This window comes from Thamnophis sirtalis, unplaced genomic scaffold, assembly GCF_051295495.1.
Source record: "Thamnophis sirtalis isolate CommonGarterSnake01/CBP01778 unplaced genomic scaffold, rThaSir2_p1.2 scaffold_1, whole genome shotgun sequence".
Lineage (NCBI taxonomy): Eukaryota > Metazoa > Chordata > Lepidosauria > Squamata > Natricidae > Thamnophis > Thamnophis sirtalis.
The window spans coordinates 114,411,401-114,428,237 of record NW_028261381.1 but is presented as its reverse complement, the minus strand read 5'-3'; positions in this window follow the sequence as shown (position 1 = coordinate 114,428,237).

Here is a 16,837-nt window from a genome sequence, read left to right as displayed (position 1 = left end):
TTCAGTCTCTCTAGATACTGCCATGTGAACCGGAGTGACCCATGCTTAGAAGAAGACAGATTTGCTGAGTTTGCTAAGACAACAGCCTGGTGAGAACATTACGCAGTTAGCTGCCCCAGCCAAGAAACCTTGCCTTGAAATGGAGGCAATTAAGAAAAGAAGTATTTACACATTTATGTCGTAGCATATGAGAATAAAAGAATAAGGTCATGGGAAGATGAGAAAGAAAGAAAGAAAGAAAAACGATCACCAAGTAAAAATTGAATGCACCTTTGTTTCCATCAATTTTTGTGTCCACAACAGGAAACTCTTAACAGTAGCAGAACAGAAGGTGGCTGTTGGGAAAAATGGCTTTCTTTGCTTGCAACAGGAGCTACTAAACCAAAAGAACCACAAAACACATTTGCAGGAGCTGTAACTGAGCTATAGAAATAACTTTACACAATTCTGATCAAAGTTTGAATATTCAGACAAGGGTCAGAATTTGAAATCAACTTTTTTGATTTCAAAACACGATGTAATGTTTATATCACTCCAGTCCTCTGTCTATCAAATCTTTTGTTTTAAGAAGTTAAGGCAGAAGATTAAAAATTAATTCTTCTCATTCTATTTATCGACCCATGAAACTGCATCATACTGTAAATGGAGAGGTCCGAAGACATCTCAGGTAGTTAATGACGTCTAATGAGTTTGCAAATGAACTTGAAATTAATTTGCAACAATATAAATGCTTTATATTTGGGCAGGCAAAACCAAACCAAACCCAGATTCGTATTTGCATTATTTTAAGAGGTGTGCCTCCCTTGTTATTAAGCAATTGATATTCTTAGTCATGGTGAATATTTTTTTAAAAAAAACTTGCAAATGCTTGAGGTTAATTTATTTAAATTTTTATTTATGCAACAATTCAATTCTGTCTGATAAAATGTTTCTTAAAAACAAATTATATCCCACAATTGGTATTCTGCTATTTATTTGGAAAGACGCATGGAGGTATCATTGTTTAGCTGCAGTTGCATGAAAAAAAACAGAGGATAACTTTTAATTGGGGGAAGTGCTAGAGCTGTCTGAGAAAAAAATAACACGTGAAGAACCCTCGTGAAAGAAGTACACCTGAATGATTTACAGGAGAGGTGCAAACTTTTAATTTACCATATCTGGGTGTAGCTCAATTCATTACATCAGAGGTCAAGAAAACTAAATTAACAGTTTGCACCTTTCTGTGATAAACTGTGTTACCTGGTTTTTCCTATCAACTAAGTGTATGCCAGGAGAATAAGCAAATAATATGAACTGTGGCTTTGCTAGTCCGCAATATCTGCTACAAAAAGACTCAAATCCCTCTTTTTCAAATATTATTCACAGTCTGTATTTTACTTGCTGGAATGCCACTCACCTCAAGTTAGGGTGATGTTGATTCATTACTAGACTGTGATGCAATTTCATAATGATGTAGCTGTGATTATCTGGCATGCTGACATTCTATTAAATCTCCTGTCTGTCTGATCCAATTTCCATTGGATTCTGTTATCCACCTGATAGAACTTCATTATTTTTTTTAAAAAAAGAGTGTTATTTATGTCAACATTGAAGCATAAAATATAGGCTTTCTGAAAGTTGAAAACCACCACATGAAATTGACCAGGATTTCCCTAAGCGTGTCAATTTCTTTGGGTGGAGAGCAAGAAGCTGAAGGAAACTAGTAGTGATGAAATTGTCCTAAAAGAAATTACAACACAGCAATACAGTACAGTGATTAAGTAACAGAGCAATATCTTTTAATAAAGAAGCATCCAATACAGGAAGGGGGATTAAAATGCAAACCGGTCACTCCCAAATTTTCTAAGGAACATGAATGAATAGAGGATTAAATGGCACTTAAGTGACACCAAAAGGCAGAAAAAAATGCAATGACATTATAAGCTGGAACTCCATAACTAGTTAAGACAAGTGGAGAACCCAAGTGTTTGAAAGCTACCTTTGTGTCTTTCATATCTGTCGGAAAGACATGCTAAAAGAAGGGAAGAGATTCAAGGTCATTTTAAGTAGAACATACAAAATTTCTAATGTCAACTAGTCAAAAGGCAGCCCATTGGATTTTAGATTCAGAGGCAATAAATAATCCAGTCTGTTTGGTCTGAATGGTATTGGTAGAAAGAAGGAAAAGTGGCATGAAATAGCAAGCCACTGGGCTTAGGTAGAACAACATGTTGTTCTTGGTAGTCATTATGTTTTCTGTTCTACTGTTTACTTTGTGTTATGAGTTTTTAACATTTTATGTTAGCCACCCAGAGTTGATCTTGCAAGATAGGCAGCCATATAATTTCATTAAACCAATAGCAGGTTGTCTTATGTGCCAAGATAAGATACATTCCGAAGATACAAGAGGACACCATTCTGCTTGGACAAAGGAGACTTCCTTGGGAAAGGGAGCCAGCTAGTCTCAAGTCTCAAAAAGCATAGCCTTTCAGAAAGTATGACACTCTCAGATAAAGAGTATAAGATAATTGCAAAAGATATATTCCTGCTTCACTCTGCACTTTTGCTGGTCACTTGATTTAAATGCCACTGTTCTTCCATGTGCTCAAAGCAGCATTCTCCCCCTCAATTTTTCCTCGTAGGACTAACCCTGTGAGGTAAATTGGTCTAAGAGACGAAGACTAACCTAAAGCCACCTATGGATCTTCCACCCCTGAGGGCAGACATAAAGCTGGGTTTCTTCATTTCCTGTCCAACAATTTAACCATTAAGTCACACTTCACATTTGGGGGCTAAATCTAGGTGGGTGTTTAAAATGCAAGTCCCCAAAGTCTCTATACGTACCAATCTCATGTCCTCATTCCCCAGAAGTGAGCAGGAATAGAATGCATTGTAATTATAGGACAGCTTGATTTGGGTTTGTATATAAAAATAAATTCTAATAATATTTATATACATGAGTTAACATTCACTTGCCCTTTGAAGTTTGCACAGCAAGATCAGCAGAACACTGAAGCCATGGGCTACACCCTATAGCTGTTACAGAAATTAAAATATATGTAGTTCTTCCAGATAATTTGGGTTTAAGTTAACAGGAGGAAAATGGATTGGGGAAGGCAAATCTATTAAAATATAGAAGGGGGTGAAGGAAAGAATTCAGCAAAATGTTGATCACAAATTCTTTTAGCTAAACTAAATGTATTGGGGAAAAAAGAGAAATAGCCTAAATTGGTACTACTGATTTAATTGTAAGTGTGCTCAGTATATAATATTTCCCCTAAAGGGAAATATCATGGGAGTTCAATAAAGCAAACATAATGTTTTTTTGCCCTGGATTTTGTTATGAGAGGCTCACAACAGAGATATACACTGGACGTGCCAAAACTGAAATATACATTTTAACGTACCATTGTTATTGTGTTCACTCCTACAAGACTAGCAGTGGTGGGTTCTGGATCCCGTTGCAACCAGTATGGTGCAATGGGGCTGGGCGTCCACCACATGCACGCACACAGAGAGCTCATGCGTAATTACTGCCTGCAAAGCTCCGTGACGCTCCAGCTGCTTGGTGGAACATCACACAGCCGCCGCATGCTCTGTGCGCGTAAGCTCCGATTGGCTCAAATACAGATAAGGAGGGCGGGTGGGCCCTCTGGAGCACCATACCTGAACGGTACCTGGTGCTCCCAGCAGGCACTGGTACGCCCATACCGGGGCGTACCAGTCGTATCCCACCACTGAAGACTAGGTATAGGAAGTCACATGGGAGACTTTCAAGAATTGTTGCAAAAATGAATTGACTGAGAAAAGGTTAAAAAACATAAATAATAAAATGGCTTATCTGGTTTCTGAATATAGATGCCAAACCAGTGGTGGGTTCCTATCGGTTTGGACCAGTTCGGCAGAACCGGTAGTAGCTTGGCAGCCTGGATCACTGGAACCACAGCGACCCAGGCCTGCCCCCCCCCAACCGGTTCTCTCGGGTTTTTTGCTTTTGCGCATGCGCAGAGCGGTTTTAGTTGAACTGCTCATGTGCATGCAGGAAAGAATGAAAGAGTGGCGAGTCCCTGAGCGAACCGACAGCACTCTCTGCCAGAACCTACCCCTGTGCCAAACATGCATCTACTCCAGTGTCCTCCCAAAGTTCATAAGTAGGACAACCTGTCTTCTCCCTCTTCTCTGTGCTGTCTTCGCTCTGCATCAAATAGCATGTTATAGTGATTCTTCTTGGACGGATTTTAACCATATTAAGAAAAAGTAGGGGGTGGGAGAGAAAGTGGTTGGCAAAATGTTTTATGAAATCCAGGCTACATGGAGATTTCAATCACTGCCTGTTTCAGGTCTTCTAACAAAGGAATATTTTGCAGGTCTCAAGGACACCTTTAATATCCACAACCAGTTCTGCTTCTTCCAAAGCAGAGCCTGTATGGTACTGCTAACAAGAGTGAGGCTTGTTCCCTGCTTGTTACGGTCTAGGACTGAGCTCAAAATGTGTATTTTATTCCAGCCGTTGGAATCCTGTTGTGCATTTGTCTGTAAGGGTTCGTGTTTTATCTTTTTAAGGTGCACAGATTGTTTAGGGGTCAGTGGAATACAATGCTGCATAAGAACAACAGCTAACACTACATGTCACCTTTTAATGGACGTTATCTTTTTTTCTCTCAAGAGTTGCAGCCCAGCTTTTAATCAGCTGAGACCAAATGAGAAGGGACACAAATGATTTTATCCACAAAGTGCTGTGTAACAAATTTTCCAAGTATTTCTGTCTCTCCAAGGGATAGCTACTCAGTGATCACTCTTCCTGTACTCATTGCTAGTTGGAACCAGGCACAGGCAACACTGGCAGAAAACTGGCAGTTTTCGGTGTTTGGGAGATCGTGAAAGTTTCCATGATCAGAGACTCTAGTACAGGTAGTTCTTGACTTACAACTGTTTGGTTTAACAATGGTTTGGAATTGCAATGGACTCTGAAAAAATAACTTGTGATCCTTCCTTGCACAACCCCCCTGGTCATATGATCACAATTCAAGCCACCAGCTCACGTTTACAATGATTGCAGCATCTTGTGGGTCCTGTGATCCTTATTTGTGACTGTCCCAGGTGACTTTTGGCAAACAAAGTTAATCAGGGAAGTCTGATTTGCTTATTGACCACGTGATTCAGTTAATAACCACATTAATGACCCTAGTGATTTGTTTAGTGAATATTGAGATTCTTCAATATTCATAGATTTCCTGAGTTGGAACTGAACAATTGCACCATGGTACAATCTTTCCCATGTCTTGTCACCAGTATATGTTTTAGAAGGAAGGAGGGAGGGAGGGAGGGAGGGAGGGTGGGAAGGAAGGAAGGAAGGAAGGAAGGAAGGAAGGAAGGAAGGAAGGATCCTACTCAGGGATGGGCTGCTACAGGTTTGCCCGGGTTCAGGAAAACCCATAGCTAAGGTTATGGCCAGTTCAGAGAACCTCTAAATCCCACCCCTGGCTGGCCCCGCCCATCCCACCCTTCCCAGGAGTCTCCAGGCGAGGTAAGTGGATGCGAGGTAAGTTCAAGACCCACACAGAGGCTTGGGAAGGGAGAAAATGGGCCTCTGGGAAGTTCTGGAAGGCCAGAAATGGGAGGGCCTCTGGAGCCCAGGGGAGGCAATTTTCGCCCTCCCAGAGGCTCAAGGAAAGCCTCTGGAGCCTGGTGAAGGTGAGCATTTCCCCCCCCCCATGGTGCGGGAGACTGACTAGGACATGCCCACCATAGCCACGCACGCCCACTCTGCACACCCAGCAACCGGGCAGAGAAATTTTTGTTGAAATTTTTGAAGCCCACCCCTGATCCTACCCATTCAATTTGTTTTCAGTGAATTGAAGCCATTGTGCTTTTGTGAGATAAATTTCCCCCCTTGTTCATTTTTTCTTAGGGGGGAAATAATTTTAGTTCTGCTCAATTAGAAACCAATGGCGACACAAGTTTTGGAAAGTTTCCAAGAACAGATGATTCACTCAGGGACAGCCGCAGTGTTAAGGCTAAACAAAGACAGCCGTGAGTGGTTAAAGCCTATTAAACCTTCAAGCTGAAAGGTAAAACAGAAGATTTTGCAATACCTTTGTTCAAAGTCCTCATCTCCCTTGATCTGTCCAAATAATTTTTTTTAAAAAAAACACCTTTCCCTTAGTCACTCCCAGGGTCTTTTCCCGTAACTAAGTTACACTGCTATTCATTCTTGAGTTTGCAGAAAGAAAAGTTAGCATAAACTTTGTTGTCCGACTGATATGTGTATCCACTGCAGTTTGCACAATGATGTCATGACACATGGATCATCATTGGGGTCATTATGCCCATTGCTGGTATCCATCCTTTCCTCTGTAGTATCTCTTCTGAGTCACTGTTCTGATTTGTGAGTGTGTCAATCATTCCAGATAAGGATATTGGTTTATGCTCTAGTTTTGTTGTCCTACTGACTTCATAACCCGTCATGGCTCTGAAAAGGAAAGACAATTGTCTGACTTTGGAGCTCTGCCCTGCCTTTTCTAAGCTGGTTTGCCTACCTCCCCTTCCATAGCCTATATGAACAATCAAGAAATCAAGAAAAGTGGAGCTAAGCAGGAATTATCTAGCTCCATTCTAATCAGACTTCAGCCTGGGGTTCAGTATGGAGGCAGCACTGGTTGCCTGTGGTCTGTGGCAGAGGCAGAATGGCGGTGATCCATCCATCCTGAGACTCCTTGATCTCTCAGAAACATTCAGTATCATTAACTATGGTATTCTTTTTAGCCAGCTTCAAGGACTGGAAATGGGAGATACTATTTACGCTGGCTCTCCTCCTTTCCCAATAGCCAATTCTTGTTGACAGGATTTATGGGGTGCTGGAGGGCTTGACTCTCGCTTCCCTTTTATTTAACAACTATCTGAAACTGCTGGGTGAGTTCCATATATAGGGTTATATGTGTATCATAATTATGTGTACCGTAATTGTTTAGCCAGGTGCCAAGTGCCAGAATTATGACTGCTGGGACCCTGCAATAGTTGCAACTCCCAGCACCGGTCATAAGTCTCCTTATTCAGTGCTATCACTGAAAGTTGCTCAACAAGTAGGCATTAAGTGAAGACTACAGTTATACATCCTGGCTTGTGGCTGATCAATGCTATTGAGGTCCTGACTCAGTGCCTGGAGACCGTGTGGGCCTGGATGGGGAAGAACAGACTGAAACTCAGTCCTGACCATACCAAGTGCTTTGTTTGTTTGTTCCCTCCTCACAATACCGGAGACATTCCCCAGGCCTTGAGTTGGGGGTGGATATTATGGGATGGTCTTCCAATTAGCCTTCTCTCATTTTGCTTGATACATGTTATTTTTCAATTTTATTTCATTGTGGGCTCCCAGAATCATTGTGGAGTTTGGTAGCCTCAAAATTGGAATATTAAATCACATTACATTTAATTAGCATTGCAGAGGAAGTAGGCAGTCCAAGCCACCATTGTACAATTAGCTATGCCCTGTAATGTAGGACAACTGAAATTGACTGGTTCTGCTCAACCAGTTCTCTTAGTCTAAGAAGAACAAGGTAGAGGAAAGTAAATGAAATATAAGGAAATTAGCAAATAAACAATAAAAGGTCAACAATCATTATTTTCTGGATACCGAATAAGAAAAACAAGGCTGTCACATTTTAAGATAAAGATATAGGTCAATAATGATACATACCTTTGTTTTCTCATTTTTCACAAAATTCATGTGATTGTACCCAGTATTGATCACACATTTTTGCCATTACAATAATTGGGACTGAAGCACTACAGAGTTTTTACATTTGGAAACTCTTTGTGAAAATAAAAAAAATTAAAGATGGAGGTGGAAAGTATGTAATATATGAGGAGATTCAGTCTTGAAAATAGGGCCCTGTTTAGAAGGGAACCATTTTGGGGCACAAAAACTTGCTGCCAGATAGATATGGTGAGGGTTGCAGGTGCTTCTCTTCACAGACCCAGCTTGGTCCTTCTCCAATGCCTCCTTTTTGAATTGTACCTGATCTTATTGCCAATTTTCATACGACTCTACTATGGAATGGGATGGTTCTGCTTCTGCTTCTTTGTGAGGAAACATTTGATCTTGAAGGTCTTGGGGGGATGACATTGTCTGTGGCTACCACAACATGGCAGACAAAGAAGAGGTTTTTTTATGTTTGAAGACTATCCATGGGATGGGATGGGAATAAAGGGGAAAAGGGATAATACTGTTTTGCATAAGTACTACTTAAAACTGTCTCCATCATGGCTTGAGGACAAGGTGAGGGCAAAACCTTAAGGTCAAGGGGAATTGTCAGGTTATGATTTTGTCATAGTTAAAATCAAGTGGCGATGGGAACTCGCCCTATTTTATCATGCAATTTATTACAATTCCTATTCTTGGAAATACCCAAACCACCATCTATGTCAATTGACTTATGCCAACTAATGGGATGGTTTTCATCTAGAGAATCATTCCTCATAACCTTATACGGTTAGAGCACTGCCACATCAGATCTTTGTCCCACTTCAGAATCAGGTCTGGGCTTGTCCAACCTCCTGAGGTTGACTATGTCCAGAAGCTGAGACCATTTATTGCTGATCTGGCTGCAGTGAATCTGGAACCACAGCAAAGCTGCTGTTTTCTCTTGAAGAGTTGCTGCTCTGCAGAATATGTGGGTTGTTCCTCCTCCTAATGATGGAACTCCTGCCTCACCCAACCTCCTGGCTTCTTTCTCTTCCTCCACAGAGGTTCCTTATCCTCGGTGTTTCAAGGTCAGCAGAAGTGAAGGTGACTGTGAACTGGTTTCAATCTGTTTTTGAAAAATTCAGGGGTTGCAGAGAGTAAGGAAGATGACTCTGATGGATGTTGCCAAGATGCAAATGTAAAACATCTTAAATCCAAAATATCCAGATAAATTTTGGAAATAGTTCAGACAGAGATCTCTCTTATTCACTCAGTTATAAGTAGAGGGGACATCACAATCAGATGGGCAAAATTCTGTTATTACTGTATAGTTAATAAAAGTTGTTTTAGTACTCTCACAGAGCTGACTTCTTGGTCTGTCTATAAAGTGGGGTTGAAAATGGTAGCTGTCTAGTAATGCCTTCAATTATCAGATTACTCTGATTTAGGAGATTTTCTTGACTTAAGGTCAATGTTTATAACCCCCTTCATTTTGATATAACAAGCACATTATTATACTCACCACATTTCTTGCAGTCATAAGACATTCCTGGGGCTCAGCTTTAACCAGGGTTTGGCAGTCAGGCTTGTCTTCCTAGCCTGTTGCTTCTTTTCTGAATAAACATTAAGCATTAAAAGAATCTAAATACATTTCCCCACATTTTTAAATCTACCCAAACTGGAGAGTTTTTCTTTCTCCCCAGAGATTACTCACCTGAATGTCAATTTTGCAGACCACAAACAGGTCTACCAAAATACTCTAAACCCATTAGAGTATTGGGAAAGGCCGCTAAATATTTCATAAAATCCAGGACTTGCCCATTTGTGTTGATATTGTTGGGGTAGCTTTTGTCATGAGAGGAATTTACTATTTAAAAACACACCAAAAAGGGATGCAACAAATGAAGATATGGGAGGTACATAATGGGCTACATTTACACCTTCGGAGTGGTGCAAATTTGGGGTCGGATAAAAGGGGCATATTGAAAATCAAATAACTTTTCTTGTAGACTGCTAATAAATTACACTATGATGTTTGGTGTGCCAATCTGACTAGATTTGGCAAATAGTTCCACTTGCAATATAGCTCTTTGGGACAGAAGCAGTATGTTGTTGTTGTTGTTGTTGTTGTTGTTAGTTGTGAAGTCATGTCCAACCCATCCTGACCCCCATTCCTCCAGGCCTTCCTGTCCTCTACCATCCTCTGGAGTCCATTTAAGCTCATGCCTACTTCAGTGACTCCATCCAGCCACCTCATTCTCTGTTGTCCCCTTCTTCTTTTGCCCTCAATCTTTCCCAGCATTAGGCTCTCCTCCAGTGAGTCCTTCCTTCTCCTTAGGTAGCCAAAGTATTTGAGTTTCATCTTCAGGATCTGGCCTTCTAAAGAGCAGTCAGGATTGATCTCCTCTAGGACTGACCGGTTTGATCACCTTGCAGTCCTAGGGACTCGCAGGAGTCTTCTCCAGCCCCAGAGTTCAAAGGCCTCAATTCTTTGGCACTCAGCCTTTCTTATGATCCAACTTTCACAGCCATACATTGCAACTGGGAAAAACATAGCCTTGATTGTATGCAGGGTGTATGTATGTTGGCAGGGTGATGTCTCTGCTTTTTAGTATGCTGACTAGATTTGCCATGATGTCATGTATCTGTGAGAACTGTAAAAAAAACCAAAACCTGCACTGTGAATATGTGAATGTACCCTAAGGTTAAGTTCAGAAAGCCTGATCTTCCTAGCCTAATGATTAATTCATCTGTATGGAATATAATGGAGTCCTCTATTGCAGAGCAAGAAACTTCTAATCAAAATATAATTAAATTTCAATTAGTGTTTCAAATACTTTGGTAAATATCATTACAACTCCCTCTCCCTCTCTTCCTCTCGCTCTGAAAGCAGTTAATAAACTTGCATAAGGTTGAAATTTTTGTCCCTTAGTTGACTACATTTCCTGGCACAGCTCAGGAAGGTTTTTATGTATAGATCCCTTGTGGTTATTAAAGGCTTTGGGATTATCTGAAGAAAATCTGCATTGTGAGTGCTGGCAGTGACTGAAGCCCTGGGAGAGTCTCACCGGCTCTTTTTCTCCTCCTCTCTCATGAGTTTATTCCCATGAAAGGGATGATCTAAGAAGGTGTGCGACGGACGCGTCAGTGAACTGCCCGAGGCACTGAATTGACTCACTGGAAGGAAAGAGGAAAGCACCGGTTCCAACAGCCCTTCGTGACCATCTTAGGCTCGTATTTCTACAGCCAGCGATTGCAACATGTCCCTCCTGAAGTGTGGGACCCAGACTCATGTGCAATTCTTCCCTCAGATGGGCTTTCGGTGGGTATGAAAGTACAAAGGGAGGTCCTTTCAGTCTGAGCTTGTCCCACAGTTATGGGGATATGTCCTCAGATATTGCCCCATCTCTTATTTCTCTCACACATTTTCTATGGTGAAGTGGTAAATTACAAGAAAAAAAATCACAATATAATGAACTAGCCAAGTAGGGAGGCAGTAAAGGTTGCTTTAATGTATTATTATGCCATTGATATGATTAGCCAAATGGGGTTCGGTCTAGAAGCATGGAGTCTGTATTCCCTTGGCCCAGATATTCTTCCTGCCTTGAGATTCTTTCTTCTCTTGCTCTCAAAGCAGAGGGTTATAATTATCTAAATGCCAGATAAGGTTAACCTACACTAAGTAACCTAACATTTAAAGAAAGTCAGGCAACTAATCTGCAACTAAGCTTTTAATTCAACTGAATGGTCAGTTCTTCCTGACTCCCTTCCCCTTGCTTTCTCATTTATAAAAGATGAGTTCTTGTTTTTCTGACTGACGTATGTTGAACAGCTAATCTGAAATTATACAATAGCATTTAGACTTATATGCCACTTCATAGTGCTTCACAGCCCCCTCTAAGCGGTTTACAGAGTCAGCATATTGGCCCCAACAATCTGGGTCCTGATTTTACCCACCTTGGAAGGACGGAAGGCTGAGTCAACCTTGAGCCTGGTGAGATTCGATCTGCCAAACTGCTGGCAGCCAGTGATCAGCAGAAGTAGCCTGTACTACTGCATTCTAACCACTGTGCCATTGTGGCTCTAACCCCACACTTAACCACATTATTGGTTAGTCTATGGAGTGGATATATCCATAGTTGTATTTGCCATTGGTGTGTGTGTGTGTGTGTGTGTGTGTTTGTGTGTAACAAGCAAAGAGGAGATATGAACCTTCAAAGAGTTGGCAGCATAGGTGCCCAGAGGGTATAGTAAAAACAAGTCCAGAAAACTGCCTCAGTGGTGTGAATGCATCTCCTGTGATGCACATTAAAAACAGGTAGAGCTTCAGTCAAACACCCCTGTTTGGAAGCATGAGAAAGGATCAAAAGCAAATAATGCCGAGAAGCTTGGTAAATTACATTTCCCACCAGAATATGTAAGACTCGCAGTCTTCAATGGTTTTAGAAAGAGTCTGGCGAACTAAGGCGAGTTATGACAAGGAATTATGTTCTGAACTTGTATCAGATATAAGGGTACAAGTATCTAAGGCAGTGTTTCTCAACCTTGGCCACTTGAAGATGTCTGGACTTCAATTCCCAGAATTCCCCAGCCAGCTGGCTGGGGAATTCTGGGAGTTGAAGTCCAGACATCTTCAAGTGACCAAGGTTGAGAAACACTGATCTAAGGGTACCATTCGGATATGATTGAATATTTGCTGTGGATGCTAATGGAATGTGTGGCAATGGTAATTATCATAATTATTCCAGGATTGTTTGTTAATTTGGACTTTTCAGTATAATACAAAACTCTTTTTCATAAAAGTGTGTCAAGTTTGTTCCAAGGGTGGATAACAAAAATCAATAAAATGTAACATAGAAAACAACCATTTAACCAATTAAAATTAAAGTCAAGGATGAAAAACTGCTTAAAACCCATACACAAAGAAGTTATATGCACTTCTTTAAGGGACAGAAGGCCACCAAGGAGAGATCCTGCCCTTTGTACCATTCAGTCTGATGGAACTTTATAGCAGCAAGACAGGGGCAAGGCAGTCTCCTCTGTGAGATGCAGAAGATAAGGCTAGAATTCCCAAAGCCCTTAAGGCTTAAAGTATAAAACTTTTGAATGAGCCTAAAATGAAGAAACAGCCAAGGCCATTGACAGAGGATTCGAGGGCATGATCCCTGTGTTCTTCTAAAATGAAGAATGGCCTTTCTAACATAGGTTAATGGATTTGGGCAGGCCTAGCCCCATTATAGTAGTTTTTTTCCAGTGAAATATTGGGGTTTGTTTCAACAATGAGTTGCTGAAAGAAAAAGTCCAAAAGGCCTTCACATCTTGCATTGCATCCCTTGTCACAGTGGTGGAACTGTTTCCAGGCCAAGGGCCACAAGCACTCTGAGAAATGAGTTCGGAGGTACACTCCTTACTTTTGATGTATCTTCCCTACATTTGATTAAAATATATTGACTAAATATATGCGCATGTGCAGAAGGCGGTGTGCATGCGCAGATGTGGCACGTGCACTCACATTTGCGAACCGGTAGGGAAGGTAAGTGAATCACACCACTGATGGAAATGTTTAATGCTTTTGTGGAGTTGCGCTTAAAATGTGGGGTCTCAGGTTGCTCCGCCCCCCCCCAAAGCCCCCATGATGTTCTTCAGGTCTGGTGGAAACCATGATCTTATCATGACTGTTGAAGTGATATACAACTATAATTTGGGTCAACTTCTGTCAAATGGAGAGGTCTTGTTGATATAATAATCTTGTGTTTGCTGGGATGCTTCCAGCCAGCAGTTTCATTCAGTCTGGCTCTCTCCTTGAGAAAATCAGATGAGGGAGCTTTAGAGTAACCCCTGGGAAGCTGTTCATTTTCATTATGTTTCGATTTTGAGTGATTGCCTGCCCCGCCCAGGATTATCTCATGGGAACCAGAAGCCTAGCTTGTCGACATGTGGCGAAACTTGTTTAGGAGCCAAATTTCACACACCCGATGCACCTCCGTCGAAGGCAAAACCACATGTGATGCTTCAGGTGCACAACGCAGTCTCAGGAGGAGGCTGAAGAGGGGGGGGGGTTGGTGGAAGGAAGGGAAATAGGGCCTCACAGCTGATTTTTCTCTTCCCAGACTGGCTAGACCAGTTTAGAGCTGGAGGATCACAGCTTCCCACAAATGGAAAAGGCATGATGTCAGCCTGGGAATTGATATCACATGATGTAGTCCATGCTCTTCTCTCAGGGCTGAGAGCTGAATTACTCCCCACTCCCCCCTGCCCTCCCTTTCTTTGCCTGCTTGCACAATTGCGCTTCACAATGACAAAAGAACAATAAAGCATTTATCGGTGTTTGGGAAGCTCCGTGTTTGGGAAGCTCCGTCTAGTGAAGAAGGAACTTGCAAGTTTCATGAGTAAGCAGGTTTAAATTCAAAGAACATGGCCTTTTAAAAAGAACTTCCCTTCTCAGAACCAGAGCTGTGCTACACACTATATAGAACAAGCTTGCAATACTTGATGAATTATTCTGCCCTTCCTATAGATTGTGAACTGGCAAACTGCTGAGCATCAGCTAGTGTTTCTGATCAACTAAGGCTTTGCATGGATGGACTTCAGTTCCCCTTCTCCCTGTCAGCCTGGTCTTTGGCTATTTCCCTCTACTTAAGAATATGCAATATATTTAAAAGCAATGTTTTAGAAGCTGATGATTACAGGGAATATGGTAGTGAGTACAAATGACACACCACTCCCACCATCCGTAGGACACTATGCTTGGGAAAGGTGAGCTAGAAGAAAATCAATAAATTAGAAGCTTTTAATTCTATTAAAAGCTTTCAAGATGAAAATTAAGCAAACCAGAATCAAAAAGAAAAAAAAGAGAGAGAAATCAGGGACGAAAATACATTAGCTAAGGTAAAAAATTCTAGTGATTTTGACACGAACACTCTAGTATGCTGACCAGAGTAATAGTAATATTGCTAATACCTCATAGCAATGCTGCCTTTTCTCTGAATGGTCTATTTATAAGAGAATAATAATGTCCTTCACTGTTAATCAGTGAAGGCAATGAACCATTGGTATTAAAAATCTGTTATATTTTATCTCAAAGTCACAGTAATTTGCTGAGTGAAGTATTTCAGCTGAAGGACACAAGTCAACGTCATCAGTTACAATTTTTCATGCATTGTAAATCAGACTTGAACAAAGAGTAGGGCGTGAGATTATCTTTGGAAGATGGGAGAAGAATTTTCAAAGCTTGCTTCTACTTTGGAAAAAAGATTCCCACTGACGTGGATGGCTGTTAACATTCCACTCTGAGATGAGAAATGGAAAAGGAAAAGGAGGTGGAGAAACTAAGCCTTTAAAGCAGCATCTTCCGAATTTGGTATCTTTAACTGGAAGGCTGCAGAATTCTGGGACTTGAAGTCCACATACAATATCTTAAAATTGCCAAGTTGAAAAAATACTATCTTAAAGCATTGGGCTGAGAAAGAGAAGAACCCTGGTAGGCGCAGAGTTTGGAGTGTTTTGCCATCATTGTTAATGCTATATTTAGAAGCATTAGTGAAGATATGGTTTAAATCAGTGATCACCAACTGGTGGTCCATGGACCACTGGTGATCCGTGAGAAAATTTTGGTGGTCAGCAAAAAAAGTATTTGCATTTTTTTAATATTGCACTAAATACTATTTATCTTTTTTAAAAAATCATATTAGTGGTCCTCAGGATTTAAAATTATGAACTTAGTGGTCCCTGAGGTCTAAAAAGTTGGTGATCCCTGGTTTAAATTATCATGATAATTAAATGAGAAAAGAAAGCAGATGAGGGACATTCCTGAAAGAAGCTCCACCTGCCCATATTTATCAAGTCTCAAACTGGATGTATGAGGGCAGAGAATATCATAGCAAAGTTCGCAGCCTACAAGGCTGTGGTAGTGTGATTCAGTGTACAGCCATTACTGTAGCAACCTAAAACTTGTCTTCCTTACTGATAATGTCACCGCAGCAATCTCTGGTTAACTATAAATCTGTGGAAATGTATAGAGAGTGACCTAGAAATACCTAAACTTATTTCTCACAGTATGACATTTGTTCCATGGTTCAAAAATAATGTTTGGCTTAAGGTGATATGAGGAATAATTGAAGTTTGAACGGAGTGCAAAAAAACATTAAAAGAGAAAGAATTTCCAGTTAACCCATCCATAAAGATATAAAATTATCAAAAATTATTAGTCAAACTTAGAGGTTTTTCCGGGATCTGTTTGAATTCCAACACCAGTAAAGAAGTCTGAAATTATCCCTTGTATAAGGCTTTTGAAACCAAGCAGTGAAATTAGACTTACATGTGTTTCACCCCTTATTTAAGAGCGATGAATATGCATCAAGCATTTGAAATGTGATGTGAAATTATAAGAACTTAGGTCTGTAATAAAGATTGTAAAAGATTTTGCCCTTTTATTGGGATGAGATTTGCAGTGAATATAACCAGGGGTGGGCTTCAAAAGTTCCAGCAATGGGTTCGTTGCCCCGTTGCTGGGTGGCCGTGGCCATGACCTAGTTGGTCTCCTGCACCATGGGGCGGTGGTGGTATTTTTTGAGCCTCTGGGAGGGCAAGAACTGCTTGCCCCAGGCTCCGGAGACTCTCTGGAGGCCAGAAAGAGGCCCGTTTCTGGACTTCCAGAACCTCCAGTAGGTCCATTTATTGCCCTCCCCGAACCTCCGCATGGGCCTTGCACTTAGCTTGTATGATGAATGGGCCACGTGGAGACTCCTAGAGGGGTGGGGTGGGTGGAACCAGCCAGGGGTGGCATTTGAGGGTTCGCTAAACCAGGCAGAATCCTAGCTAGAGGATTACCCAAACCCGTATGAACCCCCAGCAGCATTTTTTTTTGGCAAAAAAATTAAACAAGCAGATAAATATTAGTATAATATTTATTAAATAGGAGGAAAGGGATAGAGAAATGTTAAGATATGCTGGTAGAAAAGTAATTGACATTATGTGATCTATCAGAAATGAATGTTTATTGAAGGAAGAAGTAGTTGTGTATGACAACAGACTTTTGCCCAGTTTGTTACATAGAACTAAAAGTTGAGGTATATGAAAAAAAAATCATAAGTTGATTGCAGTAGGGACAGCTAAGAAAAGAATGAATTGAGAATGAGTGAAGAATGAATGCAAACTGAACTCAAAAATTCTATA